This window comes from Eriocheir sinensis, unplaced genomic scaffold, assembly GCF_024679095.1.
Source record: "Eriocheir sinensis breed Jianghai 21 unplaced genomic scaffold, ASM2467909v1 Scaffold1364, whole genome shotgun sequence".
Lineage (NCBI taxonomy): Eukaryota > Metazoa > Arthropoda > Malacostraca > Decapoda > Varunidae > Eriocheir > Eriocheir sinensis.
The window spans coordinates 14,797-29,592 of NW_026110700.1; positions in this window are offsets into that span (position 1 = coordinate 14,797).

Genomic DNA, 14,796 nt, shown 5'->3' on the forward strand with positions numbered 1-14,796 from the left:
GCCCACAACACAAAGCACAAATACTCAACACACAGTTCCAATCGGTGTACACACAAGACCACAACCTGACACCAAACATGCCACACAGCCCCTTCCCCCCATAGCCCCCCTTGACATCACGACTAATGGAATACAGAAATTACTGGAAGGATTCGACACAACCAAATCGACTGGCCCCGACAACATTCCCGCCTTCATCCTTAAATCCTTTGCCCCCATCCTTGCCCCCATCCTTCAGGCCATATTCGCCCAATCACTATCATCCACCTCATTACCCTCTGACTGGCTTTTGGCAAACATTAATCCTTTATTCAAGACAGGTGACCGGACTGACCCAGCCAATTATCGCCCCATCTCACTAACATCGATTCCATGTAAAATTTTCGAACACATAATACACAAACACATAATGAATCACCTTGACACAAACAACATCCTTACTGACTCACAACACGGCTTTCGACCTAAACGCTCATGTGAATCGCAACTCATTACTACATATCACGACATTACGAGGCTACTTGACCGACGTGACATTAAACAAGTTGACACTATTGTTTTAGATTTTGCCAAAGCCTTCGACAAAGTCCCGCACAAAAGACTGGCATTAAAATTGAAATACTACGGTATTCCAGGACCTATTCTTCACTGGATCACTGCATTTCTTACTAACAGGACTCAACGTGTTCTTCTTGACGGATCTTCATCTGACACTGTCCCTGTTTCTTCAGGTGTCCCACAAGGCACCGTTCTAGGCCCCCTTCTTTTCCTCCTGTACATTAACGATCTTCCACTGTCATCGCCTAACTCTTCCACTAGACTATTTGCCGACGATAGTTTAGAGCAGTAAAGACTACTGACGACTGCAGACTACTACAAAACGACTTGGACGCCCTCCAGCGGTGGGTGCACCTGGCACTTCCGACCAGACCAATGCAAACTTTTAAGATTCACCAGAGCGCACAACATCACACTTACACTCTCCACAATTCAGATTTAGAACCAGTTCACACACACAAGTACCTTGGTATCCATCTCTCAACTAACTTGAAATTCAACACCCACATAGACCATATCAGTGCCACAGAACACTGGGGTTCCTGAGGAGGAATTTACATAACTGCACACCTGACATTAAACACATAGCTTATGACACGCTTGTGAGACCAACACTGGAATACTGCTCCACGGTGTGGGATCCTTACACACACAGAAACATTGAGAGGTTAGAACAAATCAACACCAAGGCGGCTAGGTTCATTACAAACAATTACACTCGAACGCCTGGCATCACAATATGGGCAACAGATAAACATGGAACACATACGCAGACAAGCACACACTTACACTTATGTACAAGATCACAAACACTCACATTGACCCACAAACATACCTACACAACGCAAACAGTCAATGTACTCGTAACACACACATACCAAACATATCACACCAACACTGACGCATACAAGCACTCATACTTTCCACGCACCACACACCACTGGAACAGCCTCCCTCAACAGACTGCGGTACAATAGACTCATTCAGAAAACAGATACACACTCACTTGTCACCACAACACACCAACACTAACAATTACACTTGACTCACTTTCCTCCCCTGCACACCCGGCTCCCCCGTCCCCCCAACAGCCAACAAACATGTGTGTTATGCACCTGTACGGCTGCCCCGCGCATCATCAATCCAGATCCAGATCCAGAATTAAGACACCTCTCCTCCCGAGATCGACCTCTCTTTTGGCCGCTCATTACTTTTGTTTTTGTGGGAACAGCGATGAGCGGGCTTTTTTTTTACAGCTTTATTTGTTGGCCTTGAGCTGTTTCTTTAGCTGTAATAAAAAAAAAGCAAATGAACAGAGGTTGCTAACCCATGGTTGCCCTGCACACATTCTGAATGTTTTGGCTCATGATTTGGAAATTGGTAACATAGAAGAACATGTGGTTCACGTTGTAAAATACTTATAAAACCATCACTCTGCCTCAGCAAGATAACGTGCGAAAGGCGGTCAACGTCTTGTTCTGCCCCAGGACACTAGACGGACCAGGCGTGGCTGACTGAGCATATAGCAGCTCAGGTAAATTTGTGAAGTTGACAGGGAAAACACTGATGTCAAAGCTAGAGTGTTTTATTTGTTTATTTTTCCATTCTATATTGCTGCCCTGCAATAACATCAAGATTTAAATCAATGAAAAAAAAAAAAATCAAACAATATAAATCTTGATTCAAATCACTGATTTAAGAAAAATCATTTGATTTAAATCTTGATTTAAATTAATCAATGATTTTTTAAATCATTTGATCTAAATCTTGATTTAAATCGGTGATTTAAATCTTGAATTAAATCAGTGATTTAAATCAAACAACCCTGCTCCTCTCCCTTCCCCCCTCTCTCTCTCTCTCTCTCTCTCTCTCTCTCTCTCTCTCTCTCTCTCTCTCTCTCTCTCTCTCTCTCTCTCTCTCTCTCTCTCTCTCTCTCTCTCTCTCTCTCACTCCCTCACGCTCTCACGCATTATCACATTAAAATTGTCGTAAGTAAAGTTCCTAAATAAGAAGAAAAAACGTAAAAAAAACACCCATGAAAAAACAATAATAAAACGTAGAAAAGTGCAGCGCGGAGTACTTACCAACTTTGTATGTAAATTATATCGATGGTTTTTCGTGCGCGAAGAGAGAGCGAGAGAGTCGAAATTTCGGTTGGCCTATTTCTGAGTGAGATTTTTTTTCAAGTTTTGTTTGTATTGTGATTATTTTTCGTTTGAGTATAATTTAGTAGGTCGCTAACTATCCCTGTGTGTGTGTCTGTGTGTGTGTGTGTGTGTGTGTGTGTGTGTGTGTGTGTGTGTGTGTGTGTGTGTGTGTGTGTGTGTGTGTGTGTGTGTGTGTGTGTGTGTGTGTGTGTGTGTGTGTGTGTGAGTGTCTGTGTGCCTGTGTGTCTGTGTGTGTGTGTGTGTGTGTGTGTGTGTGTGTGTGTGTGTGTGTGTGTGTGTGAGTGTCTGTGTGCCTGTGTGTCTGTGTGTGTGTGTGTGTGTGTGTGTGTGTGTGTGTGTGTGTGTGTGTGTGTGTGTGTGTGTGTGTGTGTCTGTGTGCCTGTGTGTCTGTGTGTGTGTGTGTGTGTGTGTGTGTGTGTGTGTGTGTGAGTGTCTGTGTGCCTGTGTGTCTGTGTGTGTGTGTGTGTGTGTGTGTGTGTAATTTACCGTGGCCTGATCACGAGTAGGACTCGCTTTCGCCAGCAGGTTCCCTCCCGCTCATTATCGTCGATCTCTGGGAGGACCTCACACACCACACACCCCATCCCCCTTGCTCAAGGGGGGACAGTAACCACTCCAAGTCACCCGAAAGAATCCGGCCTGAGCGGGGCTCCAACTGCCGCCTGTTTGGCCGTTAAGCCTCGCAGCGCACCGCTCTACTGATAGAGCCACCGGAGCGCTGCTACAGCGTACCCCCAACTTTACCTTTTGATAGTTCGACAAGACTTTAAGCGTTGTGAATTTTGAATGTAGCTCAAAACAGATGTTCTGGATCGTTATCCACAAACATTCACATTCAATAAGGCTTTCATAGCGGTTGTGGGTGCTTCTATGGGTAGTTATGTAAGCCTAGTGATAGTTTGAGAAGGCCTCTGCACCGTGAATGTGAAAAACACTTATGAGCCAAAAGCGAATTCTTCAGCCGATGCATGGAAATAAACGCAAATGTAAAATTATTTACTTCGACCTAAAACAAAAGCACCGCCTGAGAAGATTTGAGCAGAAGAAAATAATCAGTCATTTGCACCGTGTTATACTAAATATGATTCCTTGAGTCAACGAAACACGCTCTTGACTGATTGGTGTTAGCGTGGTGATGAATCTATTAGCACCACCATCACCAAGACCACCACCATTTCCTATTTTCACTACCATCACTTCAACATCCAAAAACAACCTATTCCTATCTCCACCACCACCAGCACCACCACCAGCACCACCGAAGTCAACAGTTACTATCATTCTCTTCGTTTCCCCGTCAAGGATATTTTTCCCTCACTCTATCGACGCGGCCATTCACGGGCGAGGGAAAGGTAGGACGATGAAGAGCCCGCTCGAAACTGTGTACACAATTACACATATTGCCCCCGCCGCCGTCGAAAGCATTGTTGATGTGGTATCCAGAAATTGCTCAAATATTAGCCGGGAGAGAGCGGCGAGGCGGGGCGCGGGCTAGTCAACAGAGGCCGAAAAGTGACCAGGCTGGCAGAGTCGCCGCCGAGTTTTGGATTTTTTTTTTCTATTTTTTTTTTTTGAAGGCTGTTATTACTGTTATTATTGTTATTATTATTGTTCCGTCCGCTTTGAAGAGTGTGGCGGAGGTGGCGACAGTGTGTGTGTGTGTGTGTGTGTGTGTGTGTGTGTGTGTGTGTGTGTATATATGTGTGTGTGTGTGTGTGTGTTGCCTCACGAGGTGTCAAGTAGAGTTCAAAGGCTGATGCTGTGTTACGCCATCAACGTGCAGGTTGCAGTCACTGGACGCCCCGGGACACTCCGAGATGGTCAGCTGATATCACCGGAGCGACGACGGGGCGCGGCGTGCAATGCACACCCTGCGGGGCTCCATCGCGCTGCCTCGCCTCACACTGTAAAATGGCCGCCCCAAACACTGCCCCGCCACGGCCGGAGCTCTCACATGCTTACCGCTGCTACGTCATCTTCATACTGATTTTTTTTTTAAACACAACGTCCACTAAGAGGAGTGCCAACAGCCCGCAGACACAGAAAAGCCGCCCACGCTAGTGTAATACCTGTGAATGAGTCATCGTAACGGCCATCACGTCACGGGCTGCCGCTGCCGCCCCGCCCTCTGCCACCGCCGCCACACCGCCCCGACCCTTCGCTGCCCTGCCCGTCCCCTGCTGCTGCCCGGCGGGGTGCCTCCATTGGCCTGAAGCTCACATTACCTCGTCTCGGTGTGAGAGGCGCCAGTACCGGCACAGTAAAGGGCGACAGATAAAGCACAAAGTGGCCTCTGGTGACGTGCCCGCCGCCGGGCGACACCCGTCCTTCTCCCTCGCCCCGCGCCCCGCTCCCTGCCTCTCATTCCGCAGCCCTGGCCTCTCCTGCCCCTCGTCACCGCACTGTGGGCATGGTAACAGTCACTTACGGCTGCTGGCGGCTCGTCTGTACATGAAGGGTGGCAGGAACAGTGACGCTGAGGGGAGAACACAATGTCGGGGTTGGCCGCGAGTTGACCAATCACAACACACGGGCCGCACTCACGCGGGCACCGCCGCCCATTCCACCGAGCCCTCTTCTCTGCCTTCCGCCCGCTGTGCCCCACGCCGCCGCTGCCTCACGGCAATGTATCATTTACTCAATCCTCTCGTCACCTCATCTCCGCGTGAAGGGCGCCGGAAACAGCTGCGTATCCCTTAGAGCAGGGATTGGGGAGGGAGGGGAGGAGGGACTGGGCGCGCGGCACGTGGCCGCCATGCGCTAGGACCCATATCATGTAGTACAGCCCCGTTATCCTGCCCTAGCGACTCCACGCCCCTCCTTTCTCGTGTCCAAATGAAAGGGTTAACCAGAATCTCCACTCTTTCATCCCTTCCAGTAGTAAACTTAACAGCAGCCTCCCTTGAACGGCGTTTTCAAACTTTTTGCTACAGCTGTCGGCTTCATACTCGGTTAAGATAGTCTAGTCGGAAGATGGGTCCCCATGCACCATGGTGATATATTTTTCTCACTTACATTTTTGTAATCCTCAAGGTGTCTAGTAAACAGATTTTTATGTTTATGGCCCCCCCAAAAATCTCCGCCCTCCCAGAAAATCTAGAGTGTTTGCGCATAGTGAGTAGAAACCTAACTCGCTTATAATGTGCTGCAACTATAATACGGAATGTGTCGTCGGCTGTAGGCATATGCAGGCGCGGATACGGGGGTGGGGAGCCAGATGGCCCGGGCCCCCCCCAAAAAAATATTAGGATAACTAAAATATTTGAAATACACATAAATTGAGAAAACATAAAATATATTTAGGATACCCCTAAAAAGCTAGAGAGCTGGGGAGCGAAGCCGGCCGCCGCTAGATAGCTCTGGACGCTGTCCTCCAAACTTTAAAAAAACTCCTCCTCTAAGGTTCCTTGGGCTTTACTATGCGGAGGTGGACGGGATGCTCAGGCAAGATTTAATTTTTTTTGGTGTCTGATGTAATTTTTCACTCTCCTACAGGGCCTGGGCACAACGGGCACGTGCCCAGGGACCCGCGCTCTTATGGGCCCCGCACTGGTCTAATAATCTATATACTCGTATAGGGCCGTAGTACGCCGTACCCGGGGGGGGGGGCTGGGTGTCGGACGATCCCCCCCCTCCCCCCCATCTGCTAAAATGTCCACTTTCTGAGAGAGTCAAAACGAAAACTGATATCTTTCTGTTGCATTTCTGGAGAACTCAGGATTTTCTTTATATATTTTCAGTGTTTAAGTTACGGAATCGTATATTGAATATTATAGAGCAAGATTTAATTAAAGGCCTAGGAAAAAATCTTTGTGACCTCATTCCTCACATGCAGGCAGAAAGTAAGTTTTAGTGCAGGCACTTTCATCATTCGGCACTTCGAAGAGGAAATAAGGGAAGACTTCCTTGCCTTTGTGCACGCCCAAGGCCTCACCGGTAAAGGTTTAGCCTGGCTCCTTTTGCGCACCGCTGAAGACCTTGGATTGGACACGACAAAGTGCAGGGGACTTGGTTTCGATGGAGCAAGTGCCATGATGGGAAAATTCAAAGGGTGTGCCGCAGTACTCATGAAGAAGTACACCCTGGCCAAGCCAATCCACTGCTTTAACCACCGGCAGAATCTGGTACTGACGAAGGCGTGTGACGTCAAGGAAGTGAAGATCGCTCTTCAAACACTGACCGAGGTGTATAACTTCGTTCATTCTTCGAATATGCGCTCTCTCCGCTGCACAGAGGTTGTCAAGCTTACCTCGGCCAAGCGCGAAAAGCTTGTTCTCTGTGCCCCACCAGGTGGATTGAGAGGCATGACGCAGTGCTGGTTTTCGTTGAATTTCTGCCTGTCATCGCTGTTTTTCTCGAAGAAGAACTTGACGCCACCGCTGGGCTCCTTCTCATCGCCATAGTGTCCCCCGCTTTCTCGTTGGACTGGTTGTAGTGGAGTGTATATTGGCGCATACTCTCGAGCAGAGCCGAACTCTTCAGAGAAAAGATGGCGACCTGGTGTCAGCCTATGCCACTACTCGTGGCATCGAGACCATTTTTGCCAAATTCAGAGCAGATGCGGAGAATCATTTCCACGACGTGTTCATGAAAGCGGGAGAGCTTTAGGTCGAGGTGGGGTCATCGCATAACACCATCCCTGTGCCACGACTCTGTGGACGACAGACCCAGCGATCAAATGTTCCGGGCGAGAATGCTGAGGAGTACTACCGCCGGGCGGTGTACATTCCGTTCGTGGACCACGTCTTGGCTGAGTTTAAGAGTCGGTTCGGCGACGACACAGTGCCTATCGCACTTCAGCTCAAGCAGCTCCTCAAAGGCCCTGAAACAACGGATGTTGCGGCTGTGCTTCAAGCGACGAAGCTCTACGAGCTCGACATCGGTTAGGTTTGTAATTTATTTATGACCTGTATTATGATCACCCTTGCTGCTTACATATCGAAATAAACGTTTAGTTATCTTCGAATGCTCGTATGGTGATGATTTCTACCTGTTCAGATCTGCCTTTTCACTGGTCGGATGTACAATTTGAATTGTTTCTTTCATTTGTCACATATGCGTTGATTGCTCGGGAGCTGCGGATTTTAAGCAAAGAACCGCCATCACTATCCATTGGCCGTCACTGTTTTGAGACTGTCGCTAACTTATGAAATTTTACCATCGGGCCAAAACCCCAAATTGATTTTCTGGATCCGCCCCTGACTCCATGCCTTCCCTCCCTCCTCTCCTTGCTTCCCACTTTCATTTAACCCTGGTTAATTATAAGTGTAAGGAAAACGGATGATAGGATCTTGGTCTGCTAGATTTTGATCGCCTATAGAGTCGGTCTGTCGGCACCCTGCTACGGGCCGCCTGGGCCCGTATCCTCGACAACTATTAATACTAAACTTGGTATTAACTTTCGACTTTAGTATTAACTTCACTCTCAAAGTGTATCCTCAACAACTATTAGCCTAATACCTACTATTAACTTTGGTATTAACTTGGAAGTGCTGGCGAGGACTTCTAAACATTTAATAGTAAAGTTAATAGTGAATCCCAGACCCAGACCCATATCAATATGGCCACCGGACTTCCTCGCCCAGCCCGCCTCCGCAGTTTAGAGTTTGATAGGACGTTTTGGAACTGTATAACGATGGTGAACTTGTCAAGACATACATATTAGACCGTGCAGGAATGGAGTATGTGACTGATTTGGTGAGAAGAGAGCTACAAGATCCAGTTCAAAGGGAGCATTCCCTCACCCCGGGGTTGAAAGTGATTTTGACTTAAAGGTACTTGGCTACAGGAAAAATGCTGCAGTGTTCAAGTGATGAGTTTGGGGGTAAGCCAGAGTAGTGTAAGCAGGGTGATTGCGGAAACTCTGGCCGCCCTCAGTGACCCGTAGGTAGTCGGGAGGTTTATCCAGTCTCCCCTTGATAGGGCGGAGATCCGTGAAGAGCAAGCAGAATTCTACCAACTTGCCGGTGTTGTGGGAGTGATAGACTGCACCCATGTGAAAATAATGGCACCAAAGGAAAACGAAGTAGTTTATGTCAACAGAAAAAAAAAAAAAACATAGCTTGAACATACAATTAGTGTTTGATGCCTTTGTTATTGATTAAAATGTGAAATATTCGAGTTAAGGAAAACAAAACATGGGAAAAAAACTTTTATTTATAGCAGAAAGGTACACACATGCAAATGAAAAAGATGACATTAAAATTGCATTAAACTGTAATTTAGAATATGATTTATAATTATTGTTGCTTTAAAATCAAGTTAGAAAGCAAATTACTCCTGCCGGTTATTCGTATTGAGATAATGGTGGTAAGAAAGCTTGTTAGAGACGTCTGCCAGTGTGAGGGAGGAGGAACGAAAGGTCGAGGCGACCACATCGCGAACATCATGACTTATGAGTGAAGTAAAACGAGGTTACTTGGTTTCTGTTTACAAAGTTCCAAGGGGAAAAACAACTTTATTGTGAATTCAGTGTATACTTTTCTGGAGTATTGTGTTTACTGAGTGAGTTGGTGACCAATCTGTTGCTATTTGTGTCTTGCTTGAAGATATTCATCATTGGATTCAAAGCTATGGTATTAATGTGCAATAGTCGTCATAACAAAATACGTAGTAATTAATTATATATGTCAACCTATTTATTTTCATGAGATCATGGTATGACCACTGAAAAACATAGCTTTTTTATCTTGGCTCCATTACAAATTCAGTACATAATTACTCTATTAGTGGAATCTAGTTTTCAGCATCTTTTATTATTATGCCAATATTCTAAGCACTCAGCTTGCAAACATGCTTAGGTTTATGTTGTCAGCTTGGGTTGGACTTATGTGAACACTTTACCAAGTGACCTAAGATTACTTAATGCTCGCAAAGCTATGGTATTAACGTGCAATGGTCATCATACCAAAATACGTAGTAATTAATTATATATGTCAACCTAATTATTTTCATCAGATCATGGTATGACCGCTGAAAACATAGCTTTTTTTATCTTAGCTCCATTACAAATTCAGTATATAATTATTCATATATTCAGTAAAGTAGTGGAATCCAGTTTTCAGCATCTTTTATTATTATGCCAATATTCTAAACACTCAGCTTGCAAACACGCTTAGGTTTATGTTGTCAGCTTGGGTCGGACTTGGGTGAACACTTTACCAAGTGACCTAAGATTACTCAATGCTACCATATAGGTATACTACATCTTTGATTGTGAGTTCATCAGAAAGCAGCATGAGTCTAATTAGGTGCTAATGAATATCCTGCCTGTATCACAGACTACATAAAATGCAAATATGATCAGTGCCTAAAGGTGTTATAAGCTAATGATGGTAAATATATATATATATATATATATATATATATATATATATATATATATATATATATATATATATATATATATATATATATATATATATATATATATATATATATATATATATATATATATATATATATATATATATATATATATATATATATATATATATATATATATATATATATATATATATATATATATATATATATATATATATATATATATATATATATATATATATATATATGTCTGCCCTAATGTCCTCCCACTTTTGAAGGCCAAATGACGCCCCTGATTGTAACAACGTATCTGGTAACACCCATGACTGGGTGCCGGTGCAAATCTCCTCATTTAACACCGAGAAATTAATCTAGGCTCTAGGGAACTCGGAAAAATCCAAGTTAGAGAGTGCTGGTTGTGGAGATTGAACCAGTGACCTTCGACATGCAAAGCCATGTCTGTCAGTCGAGCCAATAAAGGTAAAGGTAAAGTTGGGGCATACGCTGTAGCAGCGCGTGGCCTCGGTGCTCATCTCCGTAACATTGGCCCTTGAGCCTGTGGTGGGAGGGAGCCCATTACCCCGGGACACAGGGCCAGTGTGACATCCGGGTTACCACAGTTTCCCCAGGTAGTCATTTATCGACCAGCCCGAGAGGGAGGATGATCAGCTGGGTGAGCTGCACGCCGACTGCCCAGGCCGGGATTCGAGCCCGGGCCCGCGTAGAAGCCACGCATGCTGACCACTAGACCACGGAGGCGTATTGAAGCCCAATCTCAAGTGAACCCACTCACAATGGCACACAATTTTTTTTCCGGTAAATTTTGTGCTTTGATTGAATTTGTTAACCATTTCTGTCGAAAAACAGCACAGATTATTTTTCACCCCTTCCACCCTAACCTCCTCAATAATAAAAAAAAGTGACAAAATCATAGCCTTGAGGCAGTAATATTCAGCCCCAGCATCAAAAAATTATACTGCTGCCCTGTGAAAGGCATCTCTTAATTCCGATGAAGTAGGTGGTGACTGTGGTGGAGCAGCTTCATTGTCATCCCTGGCAGTGGCAGGTGTCATTGGGCCAGCAGATGATGAAACAGTGGCAGGTGTCATTGGGCCAGCAGATGATGAAGCAGTGGCTGGTGTCATTGGGCCAGCAGATGATGAAGCAGTGGCAGGTGTCATAGGGCCAGCAGATGATGAAGCAGTGGCAGGTGTCATTGGGCCAGCAGATGATGAAGCAGTGGCTGGTGTCATTGGGCCAGCAGATGATGAAGCAGTGGCTGGTGTCATTGGGCCAGCAGATGATGAAGCAGTGGCTGGTGTCATTGGGCCAGCAGATGATGAAGCAGTGGCTGGTGTCATTGGGCCAGCAGATGATGAAGCAGTGGCAGTGGTCATTGGGCCAGCAGATGATGAAGCAGTGGCAGGTGTCATTGGGCCAGCAGATGATGAAGCAGTGGCAGGTGTCATTGGGCCAGCAGATGATGAAGCAGTGGGTGGTGTCATTGGGCCAGCAGATGATGAAGCAGTGGCTGGTGTCATTGGGCCAGCAGATGATGAAGCAGTGGCTGGTGTCATTGGGCCAGCAGATGATGAAGCAGTGGGTGGTGTCATTGGGCCAGCAGATGATGAAGCAGTGGCTGGTGTCATTGGGCCAGCAGATGATGAAGCAGTGGCTGGTGTCATTGGGCCAGCAGATGATGAAGCAGTGGCTGGTGTCATTGGGCCAGCAGATGATGAAGATGAAGCAGTGGCAGGTGTCATTGGGCCAGCAGATGATGAAGCAGTGGCTGGTGTCATTGGGCCAGCAGATGATGAAGCAGTGGCTGGTGTCATTGGGCCAGCAGATGATGAAGCAGTGGCTGGTGTCATTGGGCCAGCAGATGATGAAGCAGTGGCTGGTGTCATTGGGCCAGCAGATGATGAAGCAGTGGCTGGTGTCATTGGGCCAGCAGATGATGAAGCAGTGGCAGGTGTCATTGGGCCAGCAGATGATGAAGCAGTGGCTGGTGTCATTGGGCCAGCAGATGATGAAGCAGTGGCAGGTGTCATTGGGCCAGCAGATGATGAAGCAGTGGGTGGTGTCATTGGGCCAGCAGATGATGAAGCAGTGGCAGGTGTCATTGGGCCAGCAGATGATGAAGCAGTGGCAGGTGTCATTGGGCCAGCAGATGATGAAGCAGTGGCTGGTGTCATTGGGCCAGCAGATGATGAAGCAGTGGCTGGTGTCATTGGGCCAGCAGATGATGAAGCAGTGGCTGGTGTCATTGGGCCAGCAGATGATGAAGCAGTGGCAGGTGTCATTGGGCCAGCAGATGATGAAGCAGTGGCTGGTGTCATTGGGCCAGCAGATGATGAAGCAGTGGCAGGTGTCATTGGGCCAGCAGATGATGAAGCAGTGGCTGGTGTCATTGGGCCAGCAGATGATGAAGCAGTGGCTGGTGTCATTGGGCCAGCAGATGATGAAGCAGTGGCTGGTGTCATAGGGCCAGCAGATGATGAAGCAGTGGCTGTTGCCGGAGCAGCTGATGGTATATTTTCCACAAGTAATGAACAATGTGCTGGGATGGTCTCTAGCAATACAGCAGCAGGGCTGAAAAAAAGCGTTATATATTAGTCATGATTAATGCATGTAACTTAACCCCTTAACTGCGGATTTCCTGCAAGAAAACGTCACCAAACCACAGAAATGGAACAAATAGTGGTTGCTACAATTCAGTGAAGAAAATGTAATCCTACACCTTGGGAGGGGATATCCAGCATACCAATACCACATGGGAAACACTCCACTATCCACCGCAGAGGCAGAGAAAGACCTGGGACTATTATGTTACCAGGCTAGCAGTGGAAGCCAAATCCATGCCAATCGTAGCGGATGGGTTAAATAGGTACGTAGTTGAAGAAAAAGGATCTTAAAGGTGAAATATTACTTATTAACAGAAATATTCCACTATTTGTTATTGGTTGTAAAATAATTGACTGATAAAGTGTGTATCTACAAAGAATATGAATTTAAGAGTGATTAATAAATTGTTTTAATGAGAATATAAAAGTTTTCCCCCCATAACATACAGGCCAGTCAATATTTCACTGCTGCTTGACTGTTGCTGCTGTCCTATCCCTAACACATCATCAGCTGTGTCAATGCTGAGTGGCTCTGGTACCCCTTCAAATACATGAGACGAGCAGCCTATGATGTCATCCACCAGTTTATCTACCACAGTTAATGTCTGCGTATCTGTGGTGCCACGTGTGGGGCACTCAGGTGCTGGGGGAAATGTCATTGTTATGAAGGGGCAGGGGTAAACCAGTGTATGCTGTGAGGCCTTGGTGTGGAAGTTCCCTGTCTGAACTGTGCAGCTAATCCCCCATGCAGTGAGGGCCTTTTTTACTCCCTCAGGGGCTGTGCAGCTGAGAGAGTGGTGGACATGAGTGTGAGTGTGTGAGTGAGTGTGTGCCTGTCTTGGCTAAAACCCTTCATTGGGGGAAGATAGCCAAGGTATTTCGATAGATTGATAGTCATTGACAGATGAACATCAAAAAAATTTATATATAAAATATACAGTTCACTGCTATGAACTTATTAACTTTAAGCTGAAATAAAGGCATTGTGGCCAGTATAGCTGCATTCTGTGAGCACATAAAAAACTAACTAATATAAGTTTTACATTTAAAGACATAACAACTAAAAAAAATACCAGTCTGCCGCTGCTCATTCTTGCACTTGGTAATGCGAGGCTTTGATTTTTGTTGTACGTTGTACCAACGCCTCTCACAGTCATCCTGCGTACGGGGTCCACTCCCAGGGAAGGCACTGTCAAGGTATAAATGTAAAGCGAGTATCTTAATCGTTTCACTATGGCATGCTATTTATTTCCCATACCTTCTCCAATAACATTTAATACATGCTGTGATGGAAATCTAAATCAGTACCGGTATTTTATTTACATGCATCATAAGACATTAACTTTTTAGTTGTTATGAACATGGCCATAAATACTACTTTTCATTACCTACTTTTCTAAAATGCTTTTTTCTAAGTTGGATGATATTACACAATACAGCTATACAAAAAAAATCCAAAGCATTAATCTTAATTCCAATCTTTTGAGTACTTCTAACCTAACATTATATCACCAGAAACTGTTTGACCAATGCTATCAAAATAATATTTTAATCTTACTTTACCATTCTCATCAAATCTACCTATTCCGATATAGTCTTAACATAAAATACTTGTAAAAGTGTTGAGAGTCTGGCATGCCCAACCCACCCACTCCAAAAAAAAAAATCTAAATAAGGAATAAATAAAATAACAGGTAAATATGACTTGACTCTCTTATACTAACCCCCTTTCCACCCTAACAAACTTGGGGACCTACCATGTTAGGTTAGGACGTGCTAGGTAGGACAGGTTTAGCAGGAGTTGGTTTAGTTATGTTAGATGGCGCAATAGGCAACAACGTAAAAAAAATAAAAAAAATAAAAAGATTGTTGAGGGAGTGGGGGTTGCAGCAGAAATGGTCATGATAATGCTATTCACATGGAGCAGTAGGAAAAAGTATGTTCTGTTTGGAAACTCTGTGGTTGTGTTTGTATACAAAAATACCCATTTGACGAGGTTAGGTTAGTTTGCAAGTTACTTGAATCATGAACGTGTGAATATGTAACAAACAAAATAAAAGCGTTAACCTTAATCTCATTATCTTGAGTACATTCCAATCTAACATTATATCACCATAATC